This window comes from Coccinella septempunctata, chromosome 6 (genome assembly GCF_907165205.1).
Source record: "Coccinella septempunctata chromosome 6, icCocSept1.1, whole genome shotgun sequence".
Lineage (NCBI taxonomy): Eukaryota > Metazoa > Arthropoda > Insecta > Coleoptera > Coccinellidae > Coccinella > Coccinella septempunctata.
The window spans coordinates 13652044-13669272 of record NC_058194.1 but is presented as its reverse complement, the minus strand read 5'-3'; the positions used below and the strand labels follow the sequence as shown (position 1 = coordinate 13669272).

Sequence of the window (17229 nt, the reverse complement as noted above, 5' to 3'; positions counted from 1 at the left end):
GGTGGAATAAATATATCAACAAACAAATGTATACCTACTGTTTTTCAACAATAACTTTGTTCTATAAATCAAAATAAAGAAATAAATTCAGATGACAATGATTCAATTTTTTTTTTATTCAGAGAAGGAAGGTTTGGCAATTATGAATGGAAAATTATATCTTATAAATGTCCACCACGACCACGGTTACAGATGTCGATTTTTTCATCAAAGTTTTTAATCACTTTTCAACAAAAGGGTGGGTCCATTTAATACCTTCACGAATTTTGAGTTTTAAGGCTGCAATCGATTCGATTGGCTCCGTATAGACTCTGTCTTTAACATAACCCGATAAAAAAAAAATCCAGCGGTGTTAAATGGCATGATCGAGTTAGCCCTTTAACGGCTGAATTTCGTGAAATTATGATCAGATCAGGAATTTTTTTTTGCAATAAATCCATTGTTTCGGTAGATGTGTGACTTGTGGCACCGTTTGGTGGAAACCACATATTTGTGATATCCATATCTTCAACAAGAGGCCAATATTTAGTTGTTAACATCCCTCGATTATTTTGACCGATCTGTAAAACTTTTACAGATCCACAATTTTCATTGTGAATTTTATTATTTTAGAACGATTTTTGAGTGAAATGGAATTCATTGTAACAATTGCCCAAGTTTCTACTATATAGATATGTCAAAAACCATATGTCGAAACTTTCATATAGTTCCGGTGGGGCCATAGTGAAAAACAAATTCTTGTTGAAAAACCCTTTATTTAACAGAGAATCCTACTCACAAAATATCGAAAGAATTATGAAAAACGAAACGTCGGCATTATCCTGAGACAGTAATCATTTTTTAGTTGAAATGAAAGACGTAAAAAAATTCATTTATGTTACACCAGATAAATAATACCCCAAAACTGGTAGATCAGAAATCCTTCCAATCAGTCAAGAACGGAGCTCATTACTATATCAAACGCTTAACAAAACCCAAATTCTCCAAATAATATCTAAACGAAAATGTGCAACAGTACATTACAAAAGGATGACAATAAAAATAGGTACACATTTCGAAGCACAAAAATAAAAATGTTAATGACGGTCCTTTCGTTGTGTTGAGTACATTTAATTCGAAAAATAATTATGATTTTTCTTCGAATGAATCTAAAGCCTCATAATGTATGTCAATAGCAAAATAAGTGAGTTCAGTATTGATAATTCATGATACTTCTACCAACGTGAAATATGCATGCATCATTCTCATCCCACCATAAATATTTGATAAGTTCCCACAACATCTATGCAGATATCTAATCAAGACAAATAACACAAGAATATTAGGCTAATTGTCATTCTCTTCATCGAAAACGAGTAGGGATCTTCAGTTTAATGATGGAATATCTCAGGGGCTTAGTTTGTACGGAGTGTATGCCATTCAGGGCACAATTCTATTATTGCGTTCCATCCCTTATTCGCCTTAATTCCACAGTATCCCTAGAGTTGTCGCTCTACTTTTCCCATTAGAAAGAGAAGAGGCGAAGGAGGATGTACCCGCATTCCAATAAAATTTAAAACTTGCTAATCTCCTCTTTGGAATTAGTCGTAAGCTCTCAACTCGTGAAATTCCCTTCATAATGTCATTTTCAATCTTCGTAAAGCAGAAGATTAGTGATCGAATCTGCTCGATTTTGCGTAAATGATTCGAATAAGTGGTTCACAATCTTTTGAATTGCTCTCGAATATATCCAAGTTGAAGTATTTCAAAGCCTGCACCTTAGTTGCTCGATGCATACAGATTCAAAAGACGCTTCTGGACGTATACTATACTCGATGCATGAGTGAGAAAAAATTTATAACCACTAGCTTATTGAAAATAGATAATGCGTGTTTAGCCTAGGCAAATTAGGTCGAAAAAGAGCTGGGTTTCCTTAAAATTGCTAACAAGCTGGAAATGGTTTAGAAATACGAAGGGCATCTTAAATATAGGAAAAGTAAAGTTTGCGACAATTTTTTGCCAGAGCTTAAATTTTGAGAACCAAGAATCCTTCGAATTTTCGAACTATTTTTTCGCAATTTTCAAAGAGAAAGAATCGGAAATTTGTCCTCACTTCTTGTGGAAGAGGAAATAGCATTTCAAATTACACACAAGAGGAAAATAAAAAAATTGGCTGGCCACGCCCATATCATGTGTATTATCATATTATAATTATTTTTTTCAGCTTTGGCAATTCTATAGCCGATTCTAGTTCGAAATGAATTGCAAAATTGAAAAACATAAGCCAGGAAAATGCAAGTAGAAGACATGTGTTTACAGTTACGTCTCTAAGTTGTCGAAAGCGCAAGAAAACAAATATTATTTTTCCACGTCTTCATTGAGTGCGATAGCAGGTCAGCCTTCTTTCTTCAGGTGGGGAAAAATTAAGTACATAAAGACACTTGTAAAAGTCTAGACCTCCAGAACAGTCTTTTCATTTTCATGGAACCCAACGTCACAGCTGAGAGAGTTACTGAGTTGCACAATGCATTGTTGCTCTCTGCTCAGGTTCAAGCAACAAAAGACTGAGCAGCATTCGAACCTCTTCAAAGCTAACTACAACCTGGCAAGTATGCCACAAAGAGAAGCCGCTGCAGAAAAGCTTTACCCAAGTGCATACTTGCAAAATGATAAAAATTATATTCATTCCATTCTAGATTCAATAGTGGAGTATATTATCGAAACTACTCTCAATACTTGTTTCCAGCCCCAGAAGATCCACGGAGTAACATCTTCTGCACGGACAGAAAGGGTTAATCTTCAGTATGCTGCTACAAAAAAGCTACCATTAGCTCAGCGATATGTCCATATTGTCGAAGACAAAGAGGCTTCAGGTAACGAAGAATTTGATATTCTGAAGGGGTATTCGATATACAAATCTGAAGTGGAGTTCGACGACAATAAAGATAGGGACACCGTAAAATCTTCTTGTCCCTGCACATCTGAGCCCTCTACACTGAAACGTGCAAGAATGTACCTCGGAATAATGTTGATATAAATCTACGTATACAGGGTGTTCCGGACAAACGAAAACCTTGAATAAAGGGTCTTGAGCTGAGTTCAAAAACACTTCACATGTGTGTCTTAGGTACTCCGTTTCCCATATACAGGGGGCTTTCTGAAATTTCTCGAATTTTCGTTTGGCTATAACTCCTGATATTTTCTATGGATTTGAATGAAAATTCATAATCGGGTTGAAGTTGTTAGTTTCAATTAAACAAAACAAAACAAAATTCGACAAAACTTAGGACAGGACTCATTGAGGCTATATTCAAACTCAAACTCATGAAAATCATCCTCTATGTAGTTTTTTCATCATAATTTTAATATTTTAGTTATCTGAATTTACAATTTTCTCGAATTCAATGAATCGTTGGTATGCCCCATCCATGGATTATTATTAATGAATAACTGTTTTGTGGTCAAACGCCTCTTGAAAAAACAGCACTGCATAAAAATGGATTGAAAATGCTCAACTCACTTTTTTCGTTCTCAAAATATAAATTGAATTTGTTTCTGATATTTATAGCATAGTTATTCAGAATTGTTATTTAGAGTGATAACAAGCTTTCTTTATTGATAATGAACAAAAAGAGAAATTCAAATGTAGGATATCATAAAAATAATAATTATAACTTGATATATATAAGTTTCTGTTTTAATGGGTTTGAGGTCCGAAGGTGACAAAAGCCAATTATTTAATTGCCAACAGTTCCGATAACTTTTATTCTCATCATCAGGGCTCTGAAATAAGAGGCACATATTATCAAACATCCTGGTAACATTTGCACAAACACTTTAAAATATACAAATTACAATGATTCAAACATACAAAACAAAAGTACAATGGTTATCCATGAAGGTCAAGAAAAAACAACCAGTAAGAAATTAATAACTAACTATTATGCAAGAAAGTTCACATGTGGAATGAGAAATCTATAGAAACGTACGGTGAAGGATATAGAATTTTTATTTCCAGAGTGGTAGTAAAATTTCTATTATTCTTTTTTTTCCCTTAATTAGAAAATATAAAATTTATAGAAATATTTTTTATACTGTTATAAAATGATAGGTTGTACCTTTTAACCGGTCCAATAAATTGAAATATACTGAGTTTAAGTTTTCTATATCTCATCTTTTGTTCAAACCGTTTTTTTTTTCGTTACGTATGGTAATCATTTCATATGAGAGTAGTTTCTGTAATATGCTCTGCCTTCCTATTACCTGCACCCTTTCGAAGTCAAACCGATTTAAAGTGTCCAACTTTCTAGTTGGATTGAGGGAATTCAACATATCTCTACGATGTTCTGTTGTGTGAATTTGTACATATCTTCCTGTTTGGCCTATATTTATGTTCGGTTGCAAGGTATTCGGTAAACTACTCCTGATAATTGGTCCTTCGGTGTTTCATCTTTCAGTTTTGAATAATATTTTTTTAAGGTGTTTCGAGATTTCTGCGTGATCTCCACACTATCAGATTTTAATGTCTTCCTAATTTTCTGAGATAGTTTCTGTATATATGGGATTTGGAAATATTTTTTGTTCTCTTGTATCTCTTTTGTGCTCGTATTCAATGTGTAAATATTGTTGACTATCCTCCTGATAATGGTGATAGGGTAGTTGTTACTTCGGAGAATGTTTTTCATCTTGTCTATATTTTTGTGATGAAAAGATGAGTGCGATAGTAGCAAGGCCCGTCGTATCAAATTTTCAGCTGTGTTCAATTTTTTTGAGGAGGAATGGTGTGAATTGTATTTTGATATCCTTCCTGAATATGTTTGTGATACCAGTCAACTTTTAGTTTATTATCATCTCGAATTATCAGTGTATCAAGAAACGATATTTTTCTCTTTTTCTACTTCTAATGTGAAATGAATACGTGGGTGATATTTATTGAAAGTTTCGATAACAAAATTCACCTGATCAGCAGGAACTATGGAGAAAATGTCATCTACATATCTTTTATAAACTGGCACATCAAATGGTAGATCTTCTTGAGCTTTGTTTTGTAAATCAGCTACCACAAAGTCAGCAACTACAGGTGCCAGGCCTTGCTCAACATACGTTGGACACTTTACATCGGTTTGACTTCGAAAGGGTGGAGGTAATAGGAAGGCAGAGCATATTAAAGAAATGACTCTTACATGAAATGATTACCATACGTAACGAAAGAAACGCTTTGAACAAAAGATCACTTATAGAAAATTTAAACTCAGCATATGTCAATTTATTAGACCGGTTAAAAGGTATTACCTAGTATTTTATATCAGTATAAACAATATTTTTATAAATTTTATATTTTCAAATTAAGGGGAAAAAAGAAGAATAATATAAATTTTACTACCACTCTGAAAATGAAAATTCTATGTATGTCCTTCACCGTACGTTTCTATAGATTTCTCCCACCACGTGTGAATATTCTTGCATATTAGTTTATCGTTTATGAATTTGTAAACAATGGTTCAATGTTCGATCTTTATAGTTCATTTCCAAATATTTTATTAATTAGACTAGGAAAACCAAAACTTAGTTGTTAGTACCAATTATATAAAGATGAACCCTTGAATTCCTAGTTTATTGTAAGTAATTTCTTACTGGTTGTATTTGCTTGACCTTTATGGATAACCATTGTACTTCCGTTTTGTAAGTTTGAATCTTTGTAATTTGTATATTTTAAAGTGTTTATGCAAATGTTGCCAAGATGTTTGATAATATGTGCCTCTCATTCCAGAGCCTTGATGATGATAATAAAAGATATCGAAACTGTCGGCAATTAAATAATTGGTTTTTGTCACCTTTGGACCTTAAACCCATTAAAACACAAACTTATATATTGAAACAACAGGTTATCATAACCCAAAATCACGTATAATAACTTGATATCTTCAGAACAAATCGATTTTTATGGACAGCGTGGACCCGAAGTAATTTTCTTCATGCACCACATGCGCCCTTCAAGTGAAGGTTATGATAGAAAATTCGAATAAGCATGATAAATGCTGTTTCGAATTCTTCATTGATTCCGATATATTGGTATTATTCAATCTATGAAGATCTATTGGTATGGTTTTAATTAATCTTTGTTATTGAAACATTGATCATATTCATGCACAGAAAAAAGTATTTGTCAATATTTCAGGCCTTTATCAAGTTGAGTATTTACAAGTTTTCAAAATGCGGAAGGTGAATTGGAAGTGTAGGACCCCAACAGTGGATTGCTAAATCTCCTGATCTGACACCCCTCCATTTCTTTTCTTCTGGTTATTTGAAGGCCAAGTTCTATAAAACTGATATCCTGAATGAAAAATTATTAGATTGAATAAATGCTGCTTTCGATGAAATTCGTAGAAATTGTCATGTAATGAAACGAGCAGTTATGAGTCTCATAAAGGGGGCAAAAAGTTCAGAGAAAGTGAAGAAAATCATATTGAATAGCCGTTGCAGACAACTAGTATCCTTCATTCTGATAATTAAATTTGAATTATCAGTTTCCTTCCATATTTGTGTATTATCAATTGCAAAACATTTTACAATTATGAATGATAATTTTGAATGACCGAAAATGGTATAATTGTTGAATATATTCGAAAGAGTATTCATTGAAGAACAAACAATTATTTATGAAACATGATCAACGGGTGTGGCAACTCAAAATTAAGCAATTATTCTGAGACAATCGTACATATGAAGATAAAGAAAATGTTGAAATTATGAATGAAAAACTACATACAGTGTGTTTTTTATGATTTTATCAAAGCCTCAATGAGCCCGGACCTGATTTTCGTCAATTTCAATACTCTGTTTCATTGAAACTTTATGCTAAATATGAATTTTCAGTCGAATCTATCGAGAATTTTAGGAGTTAAAGTCAAACGAATGTTTGAGAAATTTCACATTCAAAAAATTAAATGAAATGATATGCGATATGTCCGATATTGAATTCACTCTATTCATACATTCAAACAATATTCTTGAATTCCGCATGAGCTCCACATTACGCAATTCGCTTGCTTCCACTGAACCATATGAGGGCTCGATTCAATAAAGCTCTACCGAATATCTAGAGCATTCAATCGGAAATACTGAAAATGAATCGGCATCCACAAAACTTCTACTGAGGATTGATGTGGACAGTCTCTTATATATCGCTGAAAATCCGAAAATTGGCCATCGATTGGCTTCGAATTGATTCGCCTTTGTGCTTGCCTCATTTTTGTGGGTATTGAAATCTGGATAGAGTTGGAACAAATCATTCAGCTTTGATGCAACTTTCAGAAAAAAAAACGGCAACGTTTCTTCGGTCGCCATATGGATCGGACAGTAAGAAGTTATGTGAACATTTTGGAAACATCAAATACTATGTCCAAAATCTTGACTCGAAGTAGTTTTCTTTGTTAAATTCTATTCGGGAGTTCCATAGTATTGGTGTTACAAGAAAAAATTTCTACTAATAATCACTTTGCTTTAGAAACCGCAACATGATTTATTATTATTCATGCCTCACTATCATAGCCGTCATCTTATTCTCATTATTACTATTTATATACAAGAATAATGGGAAGAAGAACAGCCAGTGAAACAACAACTTTTTTACTGAGCGACGTTTCGTCCATATATTCAGACTTGTTTAAAGCTAGAATACAATCGACTACTACAGAGAATCTATGAAAAACTCCTAGTGCAGACTCAACCTTAGTTGATTGTTGTAGGCTAACGATGTGATTCATAAACCATCAAAGACTCAGTGTATAAATAAAATTTTAGTCAAATAGTTACAATTGAAATAATAATTTATGACGGACATCACATTTGGAAGGTATATATGGAAAATACACACAATAAATAGCAATTTAAATGAACAGATGTATGATAACCTAATAACATTCATACAGGTTGGATGCGAAACAATCTACAAATGTTCATGTTATTCTCTCTCAGACGGCCTCTATTCACCCCATACAAATTTAAAATATTGAAGTAAACCGAACTTATATGTGTATCAGTTTTGTAATTTACAGTGGAGTTAATATTTATATAAATCATCTCACTGATACACCTCTTATAGTAAATGTTTTCATAGTCCAATATACGAGGATTTTGAAAATCAAATGCGTATTATTCTTCAAAATGATATCTTGTTTTGTCAACTTTATCACAGTTCTTCGTCTGACAATCATATCTATGTTGTCTAATTCTATTCTGGAGGTACTGCTTAGTCTGTCCTATATAACCCCTATCGCAATCTAGGTGTTTTGTAGATCAAATTTGATTTTTGTAATATAAGAGTCCTACCTTTTAACTTATGGAATAATTTACTCACTTTTTTGTGTTCTAGAACAATAATTGAGCCGGAATTTTTCAACATTTATGTTAGTTATAATATTTAATAATTTGATTGATTTCATCCCTGTTAATTGGATGGGCTGGAATGTTATCTTCTCCCATAGTATGTGCTACCATTCTAGTGTATAAAATAATGGGGTAGTTATTAAGTTTGCGTGCTTATCTTATCAAATAATTATTCTCGTGGTAGATTCTGTAATAGTCGATTGTATTGTAGCTCCGAATATATGGACGAAACGTCGCTCATAGTTGAGAAGTTGTGTTTCACTGGCTGTGCTAAAATTGCTGATATGATTATTACTATAATTGATACGCCATTTCGTTCTGTCTACAAATAAGGGCGGAAATATAAACTAATTTTCTGAACCGCAGAGAAGTTGGTGTTATGCAGCAAAACTAAACACCACACAATGTTATATCAAAAGGCAAATAAGGTATAGCAAATGTTGAAGAAGACTTAGGTATTGAGCTCCCGATTGAACATAAAATGAAAGCGCTATCTGGTGAAGCTCCATAACAAAATTATAACAAGTACTATCAACACGTAATATAAAAATGGGTTTTTAACCTATTAATTTTGAATATTTTGATATTTCATGTTAGCGAAATTAACGTCATTTACCTGAGATTGAGAATTCTGTAATTTATTTTATGAAATTAAAACGAAATAATAACTAACATAACATGTGCAAAAGTTGAGTTAACAATGAATTTGAATTTGCAGCTCGAAATATTTTCGTACGCTGACAATGATAGCTATCAACCATGCCTGATTTTTTTTGGTGAAATAATGGTATCACTAGATCCGGATGAATGTTTACTATGTGTTCAGTATAAAAAATTTCTCATACTAATTTTGATAATTTGCCAGCATTTTGTCCCACTGTGCGACGTTGCCAAAACCATTTACAAACTCTGCAAATATCGCGAAAATACTGATCATTTTAATGGTTACCCTAATATTTTGAAATCGACGACTTATCGCATTATGTTCAAAACTAATAGATCTAGGGAAAATTGCCTAGAAAAAAATTCATTTCAATAATGCTATCGTTGAAATAGCACAATCTACCAAATCCTTGGGAGTTCATGTCGATAAAATTAATCAAATTGGTGCTAACATAATATCAGTTGAGTAAAACTATTTTTTTATTGTGAAAACCGATTCAGCTCAATGAAATTTGGTGGGTTTCAAGAGGTAGCTCGAGAGGTAGTTATTACGCATTTTCTCACATCCAATTAGGAATTTTATGTTCATATAATTTGGTTAAATTTTTCTTCACCATTGTCCATTATTGATGATTTTTCATGAAAATACCAGATTTGTGTTCGTAGGAGAACCTTGGATTCATCGAAACTGATCTCTTAACGTCGTCAAATTTCAGTCCAAGATCATAACCAACAATAAAAACATATACATCGTAATATGTGTCAATAATTCAATTTTCTCTAATAGCAAAAATTAATATACTTTAACGCTGATCTACTTTCCATGCAAATGAATAGATAAGGGACCCCTCCAATCAGTTTACATAAACGTCTATTATGTTCATCACATATTTCCCAATCACCTTATTTTCGGAAGTGAATACGTGATTACAGAGACTTTCACGTAGAACGGACAACATAGCGATGACACAAAATCAAAAAATATTTTGACAATATAGTCACATTTTCGTACCATATAGTGTGAAATGTGTCAAATTTCCATGGCCAACCGACTGCTTTCATGAAAGTGAATGGACTCTATGTGATATATAGTGGTATCTGTAATACCAATGCCAATCTGTAACCTTTCATAAGCTTATAGGAAAATTGCAATTCTGGACGGTTTTCAGTGGTCTGTAGCTTACAGGAATCCGTAACTATTTACGATAAGTAGTGAAAGTGACACTGTCAATGAGGTAGTGACAGAAACATTTTCAGAATTGATTCGTAACTTACGCAGAATACAACCATTAGTCTCTTCTTCAAGTTCATTTCATTTTCACTCGTATTGCTAATCGATTAAATGCTTCCCTATCAAATATTGGTTGCGTTCGTTTCATTTTGATCAGGTATATTTAGTTCAAGAATTTCAATATTCCCTGAAAATCTACACTAATAAAACCAATCTTCACACATGAAGTTTTTCTGTTCATCCATAAAAATAATCCCCTTCATCCATCAACATCAAAGAACTCTGACGATGGAAGCCGATCACTCACACCAGTTCACAATATCGATTTTAATTAGCATGAAATCGTGTGGAATAAAATGGATTGGGTCTCATATTGTTCCTGGAAACGAGAGAGCTGAAAATAAACCTTGGAAATATTTTAATTAATCCAGGGTAATCTGCGAGAACGATACTGACGATATTCCCAATATTCGTCAATCTGTCCTTTTTTGTTGTCTGATTATTATATTTTGAGTAACCTGGAAACAAAAATTTTTCTATTGTGTTGTTTCCGTTACGGAAGGATAACACATCGTCCTGTATATACTCACAAAAAAGTAAGTGATAATTGCGTCTGTAAGTTACAATTCGTATTTGACCGTCGTTCAATATGTTGTGCACTGCTTTTAACAGGGACAGTTTCATCTCCTTATCTCATTCTACACAGTAAGATTAAATTCCACTTGGAAAAGTTCAGAACGGATTCAGCAGAAAATATCAAGATTTACGATGTGGAAATTAGATTTCACCCATCAACACCAGTTGCAAGATATAGAAACTTGGTTGTGCCTCACGTACTTACTTTTTGATTTATGATGAACATTGTTTTTTAGAGATGGAATTCAGGAAGTGGACTGAGGAGAAAATTATAGCGTTTTGTTTTGTGCATCTAGATGTTGAAGTGTTCTTGATCTGAGATTACCGAAAATATACATGTTTCATTCATGAAAACTATTCGTAGTGAACCAGAATAGTTATTTAATCAAATGGGTTATTAATGAAAGCGATTAATGATTGAGATATTTCGAGATGATCTCCTTCAAAAATTGTTTTCGTGGGATAGATTTTCAAAAAATAAAATTTTCTTATGGTTTCTCATTCAATTCTGAAGAACAAGAGTATCTTGCAAAATTTCGATACTACCGGGATATTCGAAAGAATACGAAGGTCTGTGAGGCAGAGAGTTGATGCATGTATGTTAGCGGGAAGTAGCCAAGTATGGAACACTTATACGATGAAATGGAATGAGCAGTGATCAGAACTGCTAGTAAGTTTTTATTTATTCCGAGAAAAGTCTCGACTTCAACGAAATTTCGAGAGACATTTTTTTATCCAGAATTGAATGCGAAACCATATGAGAATTTTATTTTTCGAAAATCTATCCCACAAAAACGATTTTTGAAGGAAAATCATAAGGGGTTGTTATTTTCAACCCTTAATAATAAGGTTATGAGATCTAAAAAAAATGTGTGAGTAACATCTACTTAGTGCTTCATATTATGCAAAGTTTTATGACTCAGTGGATTTTTGAACCCGTAAAAAAAAATTAAAAATTGTCAACTCGTCATCGCCTTCCAAATTGTGTATTGGAAGATGAGGTCGGTTTCGAAAAAATATTGTAGGAACTACCCCTGATTATTTTCATCGAGGAATTATCTCCCTAAGTTCGCATTTGTTTACAGACACCCTGTATAATAGGAAACATGACATTCAGGTACATACTATTTCATCAAAGATTTTTATTATTGTTAGCAAATAATTGAACAGAGACTTCTGTTTGATATTCAGGTTGCTGGTTCTTATTTTTGTGATTGATTCTAGTGGACTGTATTGAAAAAATTGCGTTCCTGTTTAATAGTTTTATTATATCGCTGTGAATCTCTCTAAGGAATGAATTTTTAGAATAATAAAGTGCACACATGTCTCCCATATCTTGATGAGGTGTACGCAGACACCGGAATGGCATGTTGCCAAATCGAAATTCAAATTATAAGATTTCGGTAAAATCCTAACAACTTCATTATAATCTCTGATATGTACAATGTTTGCATAAAAGTATTTAAGAATTTAGTACTCATTATGGATCCTCAAAGAGATGGAATAAATTTTCGTTTCGTTTCGAAGATAAGAGGATTACCGTGAACAATGTGTGGAAGCAGAAGAACATTTTTGTACTTGTACATGTATGCCTAGAAACTTTAAAATCGAATTCACCTTGGTGAATCGTTATTCCCAGCTATATCGCTCGAGGAGTGAAATGATATTTCAGATTCTCTTCGGCATATAAAATATGGCAAGAAGTTCCATTGAATGCTTTAGTGTTTGATTTCAATATCGCCCTTTACAACTGGCATTCGTGAGAGGCAAAGTAGATTATGCGAATCATTAAGACAAAATGACATATGGTATAGAAGTGAATCTAAATCCGCAGTAGGTACTGTAACAGGGGTACACAGGCTGAAAGTGGAGGTTTTTCGTCTACAGGTGCATTTACACCAAACGAGCATTGTTTTCGAACGTTTCAAAACGTTTCGAAACGTTTTGAAATGTTTTCAAACGTTCGAAAACTCAGTATGGGAGGTGTTCCCACAGCCCGCGCCTGTCCGAACGAGCAGTTGTTCTTGATAATTCAACGAGGTCTCTCTAAAGTGCACCGACATGGAGCCCTCATTATCTAAAATTGCAATTTCTACTGAATCTATAGTACTCAGAGTCTCTGAGAGTAATAATCTCTCAAATGAAAGAACTACGCCAAAGGAGGAGACGAACAACCTGCGTGAATTCTTTTCTAAAAGGAAGAAATTTTACCCAGCTGCTAGATGACTTGAGAGCGGACGAAACTGAACTTTTAGAAATTTCAGCCGCATGTCATTATCGGACAAAATTGAGGAAAAAGTGTCAAGAAAGACACCAATCATCGAGAGAGCATTCCAGCGTCGGTTAGACTGGCACTAACGATTTTTGGCTACGGTAGGGTGACCAGACGTCCGTCATTGTGACGGACAGTCCGTCAATCGTCCAAGAAGTCCGTCACTGGAAAACGTCCGTCAAAATCTTAAATTTAATTCAGTATTTTTCCCAAGATTATTTGAGATGGATATTAAAAAAAGAAAGTGCAAATTTATGGAAGATCTTTCGAAAGAATTTCCATTTTTTAAAACACAAAACTTGATTCTGAAGTCCAATGTACGAAGTGTTTGGGCCAATTCAGATTGCATTTGGAGGAAGAAGAGATAATGTACGGCATGTTTCAAGTTACGAACATAAAAAAAATGTAATGCAGCAGCGTCTTCCTCCCTCACCAAATATTTGAGACATTCAAATTTTGGGGATGAAGAAGCTTCTCTAGAAACGCCTAAAGCATTCTTCTCATTCCACAGTGTAATGCACAACCATTATATTAATATTATTAAATTTTCGTTTTTGTGTTGTAATAGACTTTTATTATTTCTATATTTTCAATAAATAGATTTTTTTTTATCGCCATACGTTGTAGGAAACTGAGTAGCTGGAATCATATAGAGGGGGAGTCTTATAGACTCGTACAAATATTTCACAGTAGAATCTTGAGGTCAAAAGAAACACTTTTTTCCTATACCGTTTTTTCCGAATCGGCTCGGTTTAAAAGATACAGGTTGTTGAAAAATATTGAAAAAATGTTATTTCTAGTTCTCACTAACGGCTTTATCGAATGAAATGAATTCGGGAATATAGTTTTCGAGTAATTTGAAGTTCAAAAATAAAAGATATCTGTGAAATTCGAAAAATTGGGTAATTTTGACCGAATGCAACTCTTTTTGAAAGATCCACAGACGTCACAGATTCATTTAGTTATTTTGAAGGTAATTTGTTTTTCCAGGGGTGACACAGCTCATTATGAAAACCTAAAATGGCTATATCTTCTTATCAGGGCTGAATCGGAAAAAATGGTACAAGAAAAAAATTTTTCTTTTGATCTCAAGAATCTATATTGTTGAAATATTTCTACGATTCAAAGACTCGCCCTGTATATATAAATTAGGTCCGTCCGTCATTGAACATTGGATAATCTGGTCAGCCTAGGCTACGGGAGATTCTTATGGAAGTGTCATGTACCTTTACCGAATCTCAAAACCATCAATATCGAAAATTATTACCGTCTGTCTGTGAAGCCATCGTAAATGGACTCCATTTCAAATGGATTGATCAATTATGAAATCACGATTCAAGAGATCTAACCAAAATTCAAAATAAATTAAATACCAAGACCCAATAACTTATCACGGTCCACCGGTGATTTCGATGATATGACGCCAGATGTGCAAGGAAATCCGAATCCCTTTGATGATTCGTCGGTTTACCGACATGAGACGGAACAGGATCGAGCATTTTAAAACGTTTTGAAACAGGCTTCGTAAACTTTATTCGGCGTTGATGAGTGTTTACACCGCCTGTGCATATTGCGTGCATTGTTCGCAAACAGTGCCCTATAATGAAACGTTACTTTACCGGCATGTGGCGAAATGAGCTCGAGCTCTCTGAAACGTTCTAAACCGAACTCTGTTCGGCGCCGATGACTGTTTACACCGCCCGTACTACTGTTTGCAAACAGTGTTCGCGAATAATGCTCGTTTGGTATAAATGCGCCTTACCATCATATGACTCGAACATCTTCCAGTCGGAAATACAGGCTGTCTAGATGTGCGCCCATGGGTGTTTGAAAAGAATCCTCGTAAGGTTGCACATCTACATAGCAAAAGAAAGCCACGAAACACTAAATTGCCTGGGAATCCAACAGTCCGAACTCTCTGCTGAAATGAAAATATCTCCAAACCATAAAGCTTAAAGTAACAAAGTGACTCATTTAGGAGTGCCACATTATTGTGTTATCGAGGGAAGTGAAAAATATGATGAACTTAAGAAAAGTGCATCAATGTTTGAACCTGTTGGACCACGATCCTATTGTGTTCTTTGAGGAGAAAACTTCACGACAGTTGTCCAGCAATGGTGAATGCAAACCACTACAATCCTCTAGAAAATTCCAAGACTCACATAAACGAAAAGATTCGTTAAATTTCTACTTTTGTATCGGGTGGGCGAGTCACCAAAAAGTAATTAGTAATTAACCATCTCGGAAGGAAAATGTTGAAGATATATTGTGCAAGCGTCCGGACCTTGCCATATGACTACGAATGCTCTTAGTGAAATTGCTAGACTTATGAAAGTGATTGATGATCTGCTTAGGAACTGATTGAGTACGGTAGGAAAACAATAAATCAATTTGGTTGTCCTTCTGAAAGAGTGAATTCCTGCCAACTGATCGCAGTCACTATAATAATAATAATGTTCCAACATTATGGTATATTTTCTGATACGAATATTGCACGAAACCATTGTAGAACCCATTCGTGTGATGTCTAGGATTACACTCGAGGAGCACAACATGAATAAGTAATCAAATTGAGTAAACTATATACAATATACAAGAAAATTATTGAAAAAATAAAAAAGAACACGATCGACACGAATCCAACATTTCCATTCAACAAAAAAGCGTCTATAGTTAGTGAGAACGTATTATTTTATTGCGCAATTGTTTTTATTGTAGGAAAAATATATATTTTTTTCTCTGAAAAGTGTGTCAAACTTGCAGTTCACTCATTGCTGATGAATTCGTCGTCAAATTTATGGAATTATTCACATGTAAGTCTATGTTCCGAATGCCCAAAGTTCATTAGTGGGCAAAACACGGTCAATGATTTAAGAGTTATTGACATCTTCAGTCAGTCAAAATAATAACAATTTAGTTGAATTGAAAGTCAGAATATTGTTTTAGTGTACCGCAGAGCCATACCAAAGTATTGTGCTTGTGAAAACAATTGAAGCTTTTTTGTGCTCCCGAGCACGTTTAAACCAGTGCTTAGTGCTTAGTAATTCGAGCACTTTTTCGAAAGGATTAGTGTGCTTAGTAATCCCTAAAGAGCTGCCGAGCACTAAAGTGCTCGCGATTACTTCTGGGGATTACTGAGCAGTAAGCCCTTCGGACATCTTGTCGAAACACGAATAAGCGATCGATGCGTTGTCACCTTATAACCATGCGGTATACCACAGATATATGGTTAGACTATTCGATCAAAATCAATCACGTCCGTTAAAAAAAAGATATAGGGTAGACGTAGGTTAAGGAACCATTTTGCCTTTTGCTCATATGATTTCATTAGAGTTGAAAGCTGAACTTTTTTCCTGATATTCTAAAAATACCGACACAAAAAAATTGAAACAATACAACTAGTTGCAAAGTTTCGACTTGTGTAGAAAATATAAGAAAATCCTCAACAGCCGTTTGGCAGATGACGGCCTTATTCTGTAGAAATTTTAAAAATCAAATCAATCATTGGATGTTATGTTTCTGAATTAATTCGACTTGAATTCGATGTTTTGATAAATGATCTCAATTTTTCGTGAACTGTTTATGGATTCTCAACAATACCAACAAACAATTAAGTCACAGACTAATCAAGCAGTTTCAATTTGAAAATATTGAGTTTTGATGAATTCGCTGGTTTTCTTGATCTTCGACGGTTTTTTCGGAAGGACCCTCACCAGCATTAATATTAAAAAATTGGGACCTTCCGAGTTTTCAATATTTTCATCATAAGAATCCCAATAACACATAAATCTTGGAGTATTTACCCATGATATGACACTCTGTTAGAATTGCTTCCAAATCGGCTATTTAACGATGCTAAGATATACTGGGTGTGCCATTGGAAATAAGGAACTAGAAATCTAATGCCGCCATATAAAAGGAAGTTGCAAAGGTCTGAAATTATTTAAGGGAGAAAGCTCATGGTCGAGAATCCCAACATAAAAATTTTCAGTATGAAATTTCGATTACTTCTCCGAAAACAATTAATTACCTATCGCGGTGAAACACCCTGTATAATATA

The 17229-nt window shown here is 34.0% G+C and overlaps 1 protein-coding gene across 2 annotated transcripts in view; it reads right to left on the bottom strand.

The window, feature by feature from the left end:
• LOC123315696 (lachesin-like) overlaps positions 1-17229 on the bottom strand; it is a 207571-nt gene that overhangs the window by 90450 nt on the left and 99892 nt on the right. The gene's annotated exons all lie outside the window — the stretch shown is intronic.